Raw genomic sequence first — 13,303 nt, 5'->3', positions numbered from 1 at the left:
GACTGCCTTGACGCTGGCTAGGGAACAGTTAAAGGACCTCCTTAACAAGTCGTCTTCCTCCCAGCAGGAACGGTATCGCAGCTACCTTTATGAGCACGCCGACAAGTGTGGCAGAACACTGGCTAGACTGATTCATCCAAGGACACAGGTTACGCATATTCCTAGCCTCCTTGACCAAACTGGAACTGCTATACACAATCCTAGGGTGATCTTTTTCGCTCTCTCAGAGATGCTAGCAAAGAACTTCTAGGATATCTAGGATATCTGCGTACCTGTCAGACACGGAGCTGCCTAAGATACCTGTGGACTCTGTTGAGGATTTGAAGTCTCCTTTTACTGAAAATGAACTTAAAAGTGCCATTGCTGATGCTAAGGGGGGGAAAAGCCCGGGAACGGATGGTTTCACCGACTGCTTTTTCAAAACCTTTAAGGATCTGTTGCTGCCAATTATGACAAAGTGTTTTAATAGCATCTCAGTGATGCGTCCCTTTCCTCGCCAGTCGCTGGAAGCGCATGTGGTGATCCTGGCCAAACCAGGTCGAGATCCTAAATACTGTAAGAATTACCGTCCCATCTCGCTCATTAATTGTGATCTCAAGCTTTACTCTAAAATGCTGGCCACTCGCTTGAGTGCCCACATCCCCCAACTTATTCACACCGACCAGGTGGGATTCGTTAGCGGCAGGGAGGCAAGGGACAACACGTTAAGGACTCTCACTCTGATGTCGTGGGCAGGCCGTTCGTGATCCCCTCTGTGCCTGCTTTTCATTGATGCAGAGAATGCTTTCGATGCTTTCGAGTGCATTGGGGGTTCCTGCTGCTGGTCCTGTGGGGAGTGGGACTCGGTCTGCTTATCGTGGACAGAATTATGGTGTTGTACTCTTGCCCATCAGCGCGAGTGCGAGCTAATGGCTTGCTATCTAGCTCTTTTGAGATCCATAATGGCACGTGCCAAGGTTGTCCCTTGTCTCCCATGCTCTATATCCTAACGATGGAGCACTTGGCGGTTGCCCTTAGACATAATCCTACTATCCAGGGTGTTATGATTGGACAGGACCACCACAAGCTTGCATTATATGCAGACGATCTCCTGCTATATATTTCATTCCCCACCACATCACTCCCCTCTATCCTGCAGGAATTCCAGTGGTTTGGCGATCTTAGCAACATCACAATCCCGCAGGCTATGTTTGATGCAGTCAGAGCTTCCTTTCTTTTCCAGTGGTATACGGATTTTATTGTTTACCTGGGAATTAAACTCCCTCCTTCTCTTAGCTCTCTTTCTGATCTGAACTATACCCCCATGCTGAAAAGGGCTTCTCTCGGATATGACCTCTTACTTCCTGAAACCGACTTCATGGTTTGGCAGGATGGCCATTGTAAAGATGGACATCCTCCCTAAGCTATTGTACATTTTTCAAACTGTTCCCATAGTAGTCCCCGTTACTTTCCTTAGGACTCTGTGCAGGGCTATTTGAAAATTCATTTGGGGAAACAGCAAACCCAGGATTGCATACTCCACTCTGACTCAATCTAGGTCCAGAGGGGGTATGGGATTGCCTGATCTACGTCTCTATCATGAGGCGGCTATCCTGCGCGGAGTCCTGGATTGGGTACACTCCCGGGGCTCTAAGAGGTGGGTGGACTTGGATTTTTCACTCTGTTCGATTGCACCCTCTCTCTTGCCACGGATTTCTCCTGGGGTTGGCCAGTCACTGTCATGTCTTCCCTTCTTCATTCCACATGTGCTATGCGTATGGGATAGGTGAGTTGCTAAATACAAATTGTCAGTGGTGCCGGGACCGCTTTCCAAATACATCAGAACCGATCATTCCAGCCAGGCCTGCAGACACGTGGATTCCTCCTCTGGTAAAGGTCTGACTGCCCTAGAGTCCGGGACTGTATGACTGGCGATGTCATATCTTCTCTGGTGACTCTTCAGGCTCAGTCCCTGGACTGTCCGCTGTCCTGCCTGGAATATGGGCAACAAGCCTGGTTTCTACGGGCTCTCTTCCCAAGGGGCACATTTGACTTTATACTCACAAATTTTGATAATCAGGTTGCTTCCACGTCTGCTACCCCACATTATATATCTGTACTGTACCAGATTCTGGTTGATATTGCTAACACTGACAGAGCTCCCTTCTTTGACAAGTGGGAACGCGACTTGGATGTTTCTTTTGATGGTCAGTCTTTCCAGAAGATATGCGAACTCTGCCACGGTATCTCCATGGCCGCTAAGGCAAAGGAGAAAAAATATAAAATCCTTTCATGGTGGTACTACTGCCCAGTCTCCCTGCATAAAATGTTCCCTGAGGTCTCTGACCGTTGCTGGCGATATGTTGCACATCTGGTGGGCTTGTCTGGGCATTCGCGAGTTTTGGTACAAGATCTTAACCATCTACACCGCATATTCTGGAAAGACTGTAGTCAACTCTCGACAACTGACCCTACTCTTACAGATTCCGGATTCCCTCACTACGACAAAGAAAGGGATGCTACGACATTTTTTTGACTGCAGCACATATGGTTATCCCCTGGCACTGGAAAACACCCGTCGTACCCTCAATGGCAGAGTGGCTTAGTGAACTTAGGGAACTGGGTCGAATGGAGGAGTTGATTGCAGAGGCTCATGATCAGTCCGCTAAATTTGATAAGGTGGGGTTTCCATGGCGCTTGTTCATGGACTCGGAGGACTTTTTTGCACTCACTCGTTAAGTGTGGGAATTTCATACTTTTATAGCACTGTATCTACCGATGCGTTTGGCCTTGGTGTCTGTCTGCCTCCCGTCTGCCTCGTCTCCTCTCTTCTTGCCTTCCTTTCCTCCCTCTCAGCTCCTTTTATCTGTTTTTCCCTTCTCTTTCTTTTTGCTGTAACTTGCAAGACATCTATTAGATTTACTGTTCGAACTGTATGGCACTGCCGTGTTGGTGGTGTTTATTTCTGCTGTTTCTTATATTTGACATACTTGACGCCATGCGACTTGCAGGTCGCTATGTACTACTGTCTCATTGGTTTTGTATCTACTGTTTTTTGTGTGGCTGTCAATAAAATCAGATTACACATAAAAAGAGATCAAAAAGTTGCATATACACATGGAGGAAAAAACGAAAACGCAAAAATGAAAATTGGCTCCGTCCTTAAGAGGTTAATTATCCAGACTTAGATCTAGTTTATTTTGAATGGTGCTTTCCTAAAAGTTTTCTGTCTTTTCATGGTTCATCGTGCATTAGGGGATAATCGGCCAGGATTAATGCTTTCACTCGAGCAATATTGTCAATAATCCTATTACTTAGGTTTCTTTTCTAGTCGTACATTTTATACAATACTTCTCAATCGGCTTGTTCACCTCTAGTAGAATACAATCATTCATATAGCCGCTAAGTAGTCATCACCGTTCTTATTCTATCCTTTAATGATTTCTTTTTTTCCCTGTAAAGCACTTAGGTTACAGTGGAGAGGTATTTTGCCTATGGGGACTCACCAGGAAAAGCACTTTCTCAGTGCTGTAATACCTTTTCCTTTCCCGTCTCAGTCATTTCTTACATAAAGCTATGCAAGGTAGTGAGTATTTCCATCACTAGTCCGGGCACATAGAGGCGGCAGGCAGTATCCTATTTGAGAGGTCATGGACGATTAGAATGAGTTTAGCTGCATAAGTGTTAGATAGTCAGTGCAGTCCTAACACTTAGCAACTCCATTTATTCAGAATAATTTACAGCAGCAAGTAGATATTTTTTAAATATCCAGGATACAATTTGCCAATTGAATGTGTTAATCTCATCTGCCTTCCTAAAATTTGCACCTTTATAAATGTAGAGTGAAGTATTTTTTTCTAATACAGTGGTACCTTGGTTTAAGAGTAACTTGGATTAAGAGCATTTTGCAAGAAGACCTTGGTTTAAGCACATTGCTTTGGTTTAAGAGCTCCCTGTACTGGGTGGTAGGGCGAGTGGGGAGAGGGGCATGGTCTGCATAGCGGGGTCTACAGCATTGTACTCTGACCCAGGAAGTCTCCCTCACCTTTCAAATCATAGCAGATCCACTTCAGGCTGCGGCTTGCATCAGGGGACAGGAGTGTGAAGGTAATCTCTTCATAGCTGTAACACCTCTCTCCCTGGACAAAGTGCTGCTATACTGTGCCCACCTCAGCCCTGCTCATTCCTTCATGCTCCCTGCAGTCTCTGTAAGCCCTTGTGTTTCCCATCCTCTCCATTCCTGCTATAATCTGCCAGCACTCACACTCAGCTATACACACTACTACTGTAATGTGCCTGCACTCACACTCAGCTATACACACTACTACTATAATGTGCCTGCACTCAGACTCAGCTATACACACTGCTGCTATAATGTGCCTGCACTGTGATTATGACTTCCTGGCCCGTACTGAACACACACCCCTTCCCCATTGCTGTTATGTGACCACACAGACCTCTGACAGCAGCCCTGCTTCTCTATTCTAGCCTGTTGTATTACGCCACTGCATTATGGGGATCTGCAGTTCCATCCTGTATCTACAAACTGCTGCTGTTTTTCAGGTTTATGCAGTTACTATACATTATACACCACATACTGATTGCTATACTGTACAGTAGCTTATAATGTGACATATTCAGCTGTTTCTCATTGTTTGTTTCATTTGTTTTAAATGTTATTCAGAATAAAATATATTATTTTTGGGGTGTGGAACTAATTGTCTACATTTTAATGATTTTTAATGGGAAAATTTGCTTTGGTTTAAGAGTGGATTTGGATTACAAGCATGGTCCCGGAACAAATTATGCTGGTAATCCAAGGCACCACTGTATATGCATTCATATAAAATACAAATTCAGTTGATCAAATTGTTTAAATTTTACAAGTATTGGTTATGAAAACAAAGCATTTATCCCCATATGAAACCACCATAAAACCATAGGCTAATACTTTAAGTGCCTTATAGTCATAGGTATGGGTGTGCCTCATGTAGCGGGGGGCACCAAGTAGCTGCAGCTTACCCTTAAATATCATAATAGCTACACCCCTTAATTCAAGGCATCATTTTAGTCTAGGACTGTCCCAATTATTAAGAGAAAGTCCCGGCAAATTACTGTTCCAGGCACTGACCCGGCAAGTACATTTTACTTGTTGGTTTTGCCATGAAGTGTATTACATAAAGTTAGCAATTTGCATTTTTTTCCCAATTTTACCTTCCAATTAACGTTTTTTGGGTTAATTATATATTTTGATAGATTGTAGGTAGTCATTACAAAGTACAATTGTGAAAAAAAGCACTCACATGGCCCTGTGGATGGTTTTTAGAAGGCGAGGAGGGAAAAATGAAAAAAAATTATTATCTGTTATGCTGGGACCTGATTCTGGGGTCTGTATTATGCTGGGGCCTGATTCTGGGGTCTGTATTATGCTGGGGCCTGATTCTGGGGTCTGTATTATGCTGGGGCCTGACTCTGGGGTCTGTATTATGCTGGGCGTCTGTATTATGCTGGGACCTAATTTTGGGGTCTGTATTATGCTGGGCGTCTGTATTATGCTGGGGCCTGATTCTGGGATCTGTATTATGCTGGGACCTGATTCTGGGGTCTGTATTAGGCTGGAACCTAATTCTGGGGTCTGTATTATGCTGGGACCTAATTCTGGGGTCTGTATTATGCTGGGGCCTGATTCTGGGGTCTGTATTATGCTGGGCGTCTGTATTATGCTGGGGCCTGATTCTGGGATCTGTATTATGCTGGGACCTGATTCTGGGGTCTGTATTAGGCTGGAACCTAATTCTGGGGTCTGTATTATGCTGGGACCTAATTCTGGGGTCTGTATTATGCTGGGACCTAATTCTGGGGTCTGTATTATGCTGGGCGTCTGTATTATGCTGGGGCCTGATTCTGGGATCTGTATTATGCTGGGACCTGATTCTGGGGTCTGTATTATGCTGGAACCTAATTCTGGGGTCTGTATTATGCTGGGACCTAATTCTGGGGTCTGTATTATGCTGGGACCTAATTCTGGGGTCTGTATTATGCTGGGACCTGATTCTGGGGTCTGTATTATGCTGGGACCTAATTCTGGGGTCTGTATTATGCTGGGACCTGATTCTGGGGTCTGTATTATGCTGGAACCTAATTCTGGGGTCTGTATTATGCTGGGGCCTGATTCTGGGGTCTGTATTATGCTGGGGCCTGATTCTGGGGTCTGTATTATGCTGGAACTTGATTCTGGGGTCTGTATTATGCTGGAACCTGATTCTGGGGTCTGTATTATGCTGGGGCCTGATTCTGGGGTCTGTATTATGCTGGAACCTGATTCTGGGGTCTGTATTATGCTGGAACCTAATTCTGGGGTCTGTATTATGCTGTCCTATCCTAATGGAAGCTTAAACTAGTTACAGAGAAGCTGAAAAGAATGATGTATCACTTACACTGTTCTGTGCAGCTGATACAGAGAGATCTTCCTGAATAACATGGACAATAAGTAGTCCTCTCCATTATGTGCATGAGCCAGGTAGTCAATATTCATGAGAAGCTGAAAACTCCGCCCACCAGCTGCTGATTGGTAGTTATCTATCCTTGCTATATATAGGCAGTCAGCTGTCAATCAGCAGCTCAAGGGCGGGGGAGGGGTGTGGCAAGAATCCTATTCTCCTGCATATTAGGAGAACGGTTGAACAAAATGATGTAACTAATACACCGATCTGTTCAGCATTTCTTTCACTAGTTTATGCTGCCCTCATTTAAGACAGCATAAACCTAGTGACAGATTCCCTTTAAATCTTCTGTTCATTAGTATGTAAATTAGGTAGGTACAACTGAAAAAAATGGTAGAATGGGAAGAAGTTAATCAACATGAATTTCAGGTTCCATATAAGTAAAGCAAATAAAAAAAAAATAGGTGCAAAATATCATACACACCTTAGCTGCTCCAGAACCTCACAGTACTCACTCCAAAAACCATAGACCTTTTGTGGAAGGAGGTTTTAAATGAATGTTAAAGGGGTTATCCAGCACTACACAAACATGGCCACTTTTGCACCACTCTTGTCTCCAGGTCAGGTGTGGTTTACAATTAAGCTCCATTTACTTCAATGGAACAGAGTTTCAACCCCCCCCCCCCCAACCTAGAGACAAGAGTGGTGGAAAAGTGGCCATGTTTTTGTGGCACTGGATAACCCCTTTAAGCTAAAATCTTCATATTACTCCTCCAAATGGGACTGTGTCTTTGTCATTATCATCTACTTTATAGACATTCACCTTGATAGTCTGAGCTGAGCCACATGTTAGCATTTGCGTTTGTTTTGTTTTTTTCAAATATAAGCTTTTTTCATTCATTTCTTTATTGTTATGGGTTTAATAATAAAATTCACTTTCAATCCTTTTTTTTTTGTGGATGGTATTTAGTGGGGAAAAAAGCCAGGCCTTGATACTCTCAAGTCTTTGTATTATCATGCTTGATACTATACTTGCATAAATAAAAGGGAAATAATATTATGATGAAAATCAAGAACGTTTTTTTTTTTTTTGAGGAGACCATTGTGGCGAGGAATAACATGGATAAGCTAAAGTTATATTATGTAGGGTGAAATGGTTCAATACAATAGGCAATTGGCAAGAATATTCTCAATGCCAAATGCTGACGTGTTCTGGGTAACATAAAAGGTGATTTTCAGATACATGATCTGTGATATGAATATGTTATATAGAACATAATAGAAGATAAACAAAATACAGATCTACAATATAACAGCTCCACAGTTGTATCTCAGAAAAGGAACTATTAACAAAAAAAATTAGGCTTTTTTATGCGACTATTTATAGGCTGCTATTTCCTGTTCTCTGCAGCCTGTTTTACATCTATGTTGTGCAGACTGGGGCAGGGTTACCGCTGAGAGGCCTAGATAGGGCACTTATGTTTTCAAAGAGGCATTCCCAAGTGTTAAAGAGGTACTCCGGTACTTCTATTTAAAATTCTAAAGTCTTCCAGTACTTATCAGCTGCTGTTTGTTCTGCAGAAAGTGCTGTATTCTCTCCAGTCTGACACAGTGCTCTCTGCTGCCACCCCTGTATGAGACAGGGACTGTCTAGAGCAGGAGAGGTTTTCTATGGGGATTTGCTACTGCTCTGGACAGTTCCTTAAAGAGTCACTGTCATATTTTTTTTCTTTTTCTTTGTAGAAATCAATAGTCCAGGCGATTTTAAGAAACTTTGTAGTTGGGTTTATTAGCCAAATATGCCGTTATCTGCATTTAAAAAGCCTTTTCCCAGGTCCCCCCCCCCCCTCTCCTCTTTTCCATCCACTGCAAAAAAATCAGGAAATTGTGACTTGTTGCATCAGACGTACCCACTCTGTTCTAGGGAGAGGGGAAGGGGGAGGCTGGAGGAGGGAGGAGGGAGTTAGCCGACAGCAGAAAGCAGATAACAGAGGATTACAGGCATGGAGCTGGTTGACAGCTGTAATCACAGCTCAGAGAGGTCAGTGCTGACTGTCAGAGGAGATAAAGGGCGATGTATTTGTAGATTAACTCTTTGTTGTCCTGTTTTGGTCTTTTATTTAGCTCTCTCCATAGGAGAACAATGAAGACAGGGGGGAGAGCTTCAAACTGCTTTTTCATGATAAAAATGCATTTTTCGGCTAATAAAGCTAATTACAAAATTTCTTAAAATAGCCTGTACTATTGATTTCTGCAAAAAAATTCACGACAGTGACACTTTAAATGGACATAGATGTCAGCAGAGAGCACTGTGTCAGACTGGAAAGAAAACACCACTTCCTGCAGGACATACAGCAGCTGATAAGTATGGGAAGAGTTTAGATTTTAAAATAGAAGTAAATTACAAATCTATATAACTTTATGAAACCAGTAGATTTGAAAGAAAAAGATTTTTGCCGGAGTACCCCTTTAAGATTTATAAGCCCTCCTCACTTCTCCAATCCTTATACCTGCTTGACACTGCCTGCTGTCATTTAAGATAGGAATGGGGTGAGAGGAGGAGCGAAGAGTAGTTACACACTCCTCAATATTTTAGGCACCTGGAAACACCTCTCTGACACTTTGCACCAGAGAATAAAAGCATTTTTCTAGCACAGATGTATATAGGATCTAACAGCTATCTAAGACTATGTTCACACTACGTAAGTTCAGCAGAAATTGCGGCCGTTGTTACAACTGCCGCGATTTCTGCGGTACTTACGTAATGCTGCAAGCTGAGGGAATCCAGGCCAGAGTGTATACACATAGTATACACTTCAGGATCCCTAACCCCGCTGCAGAGAACTGACATGTCAGTTTTCTGCGGCCGCTATTCAGTGAGTAGTGGCCACAGAAAACCCTGTCAGTTCACACAATGGAGCGAGCAGCACCGGCCGCACGCTCCATTGTGTGCTGTGGGGAGTCCTGATGCGGGCAAGCACTGATGCGCCTGCATCAGAACTCAGAGCTGCAGTACCGGCCAGGATGATATTTTCTAAGACCGGCCGTTCCGTGACCCGGCCGGGTCACAGAGCGCCCGGTCTTATAATACGTGCGACCATAGCCTAATAGTGTAAGCAGTTTGGAAGGTGAATTGCAGCTGACAGATTCATTTTGAAGTATATGAGGTATTGCAGCTCAACCCTATAATTTTTTGGAAAATTGGTTGGTAATTGTGATAAATAATGTTAATAAACGTCTTGGCCACTATGTGTCTCACTTCTCTGCAATGTGTTGTCAACTGCCTGTTGTCAGGGGATTTCTGTCTTTAGTACTAGACAGAGTAGGACGACTTACAGAAAATAGGGTCAGGGTTTAACATTTGCAACATGCAGGATAGAGAACCCTAGAGAGTCTGTCATATGTACCTGTAATCTGTAAGCTGAAGATAATCCATACTGTTCCTCAAAGATAAATCATGGTGTCCCTCTCATCTCTCACCACCTTTTGGCAGCTGTCTTAACCCAGGGACGGTCTTGGCATTTCTGAGGCCCCAAGCAAAGTTATGTACCGGGGGGCCCTCCCCACCTTCACTTTTTCTTGCTCAGCTATCATGAAGACTTCTCTGGCCATGATTCCTCTCTACCAGAAAGATATTTTAGGTTCCTCGCTCCAGCATCATCCACATTTATATACAAACTCCCCAAGTGTATTGCTTTACTAAGTAACCAAGCTCCCCCCATATAAGCCCTCCCTCTCTGTAGCCCCTGCTTTGTTGTCCCCCTTAGAGATGCCCCCCTTATGTTGTCCCCCTTAGAAATGCCCCCTTATGTTGTCACCCATAGAGATAGCCCCCTTATGTTGTCCACCATAGAAATGCCCCCTTTTGTTGTCCACCTTATATATGCCCCCCTTAGAGATGGCCCCTTTATGTTGTCCCTCTTAGAGATGTCCCCCTTATGTTGCCCCCCTATAGATGCCCTCTTATGTTGTCCCTCTTAGAGATGTCCCCTTTATGTTGTCCCCCCTATAGACGCCTTTTTATGTTGTCCCCCTTAGAGATGCCCCCCTTATGTTGTCCCCCATACAGATGGGCCCTTATATTGTTTCTCTAAGAGATGCCCCCCTTACTGATGGCCCCCTTATGTTGACCCCCTTTTCGATGCCCATCTTATGTTGCCCCTCTTAGAGATGTTCCCCTATGTTATCTCCCTTATAGATGCCCCTTTATGTTGTCCCCTTAAGAGATGGCCCCCTTATGTTGTCCCCATAGGGATGGAAAGCCCCCTAAGCGATGGCAAAAGCAGATTTAAAAACAAAAACCCCAAACAACTCACTTAAGTTCCTAACACCTCACTCCCCCGTCGCAGCTCTCCTCTTCTCCTGTACTTTCGGACTGGCCCCCGGCTGGTAATGTACGGCTAAGCAGGACTCACGAGATTCTTTCCCAGCAGGCGGCAGTGTAAGCAAGAGGTCGCACCAGTAAAGTTAAGTCATGATATAGCACTTAAGGAGTATGTCCCATGCAATGAATGGCTAGAAAGGCCATGGAAATAAAGTCCCAGTATGTGTACTCCTGGCAAATAGCCTCTGGTTTATCTAAAAAAAAAAAAAACAGGCAGCTTTTTAAAAATCTCTTTAAACAACTGGTATGCTCCCTCCTAGCCCCCCCCCCCTTTCTAGACTTAAAGGGGAACTATCAGCAGGTTAGACGATTCTAACCTGCTGATAGCCCCTATAACGCCGGGGACGATGAGGAGAAAGATATGTGTCTTACCTTTCTCCTCCATGCCGGTCCCTTGCTGTTAGTCAGGGTAAACTCCACTCTGGAACAACCTTAGGAGCACTGTCATCCAGCCTGCCCCCTCCATTAATTATCATTAGAAGGGGCGGGCCGATGACGCAGCAATGCTTCTAAGAGCCAAGGAGGAAGGAAACACACATACCTTCCTTCTGAGCGTCCCCAGCACTATAGGGGGCCACCAGCAGGTTACATTTGTGTAACCTGCTGATTGTTCCCCTTTAATGCAACATGATCTCTCAGTGAGCTGCTAGACTGTGTCTGTAAGCACAAGACTTGTGCAGTTGAATTGAGCTGTTTTGTCCAAATGAATCCAAGGTAGGAGAAGGAAGCCTTTTACTCTGATAAGATATATTTAAAGGTTTCTTAGATTCACTCGAATAGCGGTACGCGGCGGGCGACCAACGATCTCCCAAGCACCATACATTACCTGTCCAGGCGCAGGTCCTCTCCTTCTCCCGGTCCCGCGCAGCAGCAGCTTCGGAGCGACCTGTCTGAATTGACAGACCGCCCAGCCAATCACTGGCCGGGACCGCCGCGGCCAGTGATTGGCTGAGCAGTCTGACAGCTCAGTCAGGCCGCACTGAAGTTGCGACGGTGTGGGACCGGGAGAAGGAGAAGACCTGCGCCTGGACAGGTAATGTGTGAAACAAGGGCTGCAAGGACATCGGCAACAATGTCCCTGCAGCCCTTGCTAAATGAGCTTAACGGGCCGTGGAATAGGCCCAGTAAACGAGCGCCAATCTAGTAGATCGGCGCTCGTTTACATCGTTGATCGGGCCCTGCTCAGCCCGTGGAATAGGACCCTTACACAGAGCTAGTCTCCTCTAGGAACAAGTCTCTATATTTCTTAGACATTTAAGAGTAACCATAATTTGAAAAGGTCCATAAAAAGTTCACCTTTATTATAAATCCAGTAAAAACATCACAACAATGTGTAAGAACAGAAAACACAACAATGCGTATTGGGATTATCTTCTACTTAGTCATGGCCATCTAGTCTGCCCTCGCCATGACTAAGGAATAGATACTCCGGAACGCCTGAATGTTTTTGCTGTTGGTCTTACACATTGATGTGAAGTTTAACTGGATTTATAATAAAGATTAACTTTTTATGAAGCTGAAGACCCTCCTATGTTATTTGGATTACCACCAGGAGTCGGCCCAAGCATACCCAGCTTTGTGCTCCTGAACAGGAATAACATGGAGTCATTTTGGAGTGAACTGACATCATATATTATTAGGTGATTTTAGTGCTCTCACTGCTGTTATTGAACCGCTAGGACTCACCTCCATAATGCACTGTGATTTCTCATTCTCTCCATTTCAGGGGATGGGACCAGAACTGGGCTGTTTTCCAGTAGTACACACAAAGGCACTTCCTCCCTTTACTACTTCAGCTAATCAAAGCACAATCACATACTTCTTTCTGTTATGCCATGACATAGTGTGGTGTGAGCCTCCGGGGGTGTTGTGTCGGGGGATTGGCCGGTCACTTGCTAAATGTTGAAGTCTGATGCAACTCTGGTGGTGGTTGGGCGAGATACAGCTGGACCTCTATGTGTTAATTTGTGACGCCAGTGCCGGGTAGGCATGCAGGAGTTATTCTTGTTAGCCCGCTGCCGTTGCCCCCTACCTTCACCATCTGTTGCAGAGCAGCTGCATACAGGACATGAAGACCGCCATGTGCTGCTAACCCCCATGACCCCTTTCACAACTGTCACTTGTAAAAGTGCAGGCAAGGCATCAAGAGACCTGTCACCTGCTGCCATCCCCGTTGTCCCCTACCGCTCGATGTAGAGCTGCACACAGTCTGCCGTTATACTGTTGCCTGCCAACATACCGTACACTGTCCCTACTGTGCTGTACGAGTGTACTGTGGTGAGCTCCCCCTGGTGGCCGGAAGCTGCCATACTGTACACTCTGTCCCTGCTGTGCATGTGACATGTGAATTCTTCTTCATAGAAAAATAAGGTATCCCCTAAAAATAAGACCTAGCGCAACTCGAGGTTCGCTCATCTCTATTCCCCATCCCTAATATATATGATCAGAGCAAGCGTCTCTTCTCTGTGAGGGGACAAAGTTCTTTTGACACTGGTTG

At 44.7% G+C, this 13,303-nt stretch overlaps 1 protein-coding gene across 1 annotated transcript in view; it reads left to right on the top strand.

The window, feature by feature from the left end:
* The window catches only part of NR5A1 (nuclear receptor subfamily 5 group A member 1), a 127,833-nt gene that overhangs the window by 12,210 nt on the left and 102,320 nt on the right, over nt 1–13,303 (top strand). The gene's annotated exons all lie outside the window — the stretch shown is intronic.

Source organism: Dendropsophus ebraccatus, chromosome 10 (genome assembly GCF_027789765.1).
Source record: "Dendropsophus ebraccatus isolate aDenEbr1 chromosome 10, aDenEbr1.pat, whole genome shotgun sequence".
Classification (NCBI taxonomy): domain Eukaryota; kingdom Metazoa; phylum Chordata; class Amphibia; order Anura; family Hylidae; genus Dendropsophus; species Dendropsophus ebraccatus.
The sequence above is the reverse complement of the archived record's forward strand: the minus strand, read 5'-3'. Positions and strand labels throughout refer to the sequence as shown.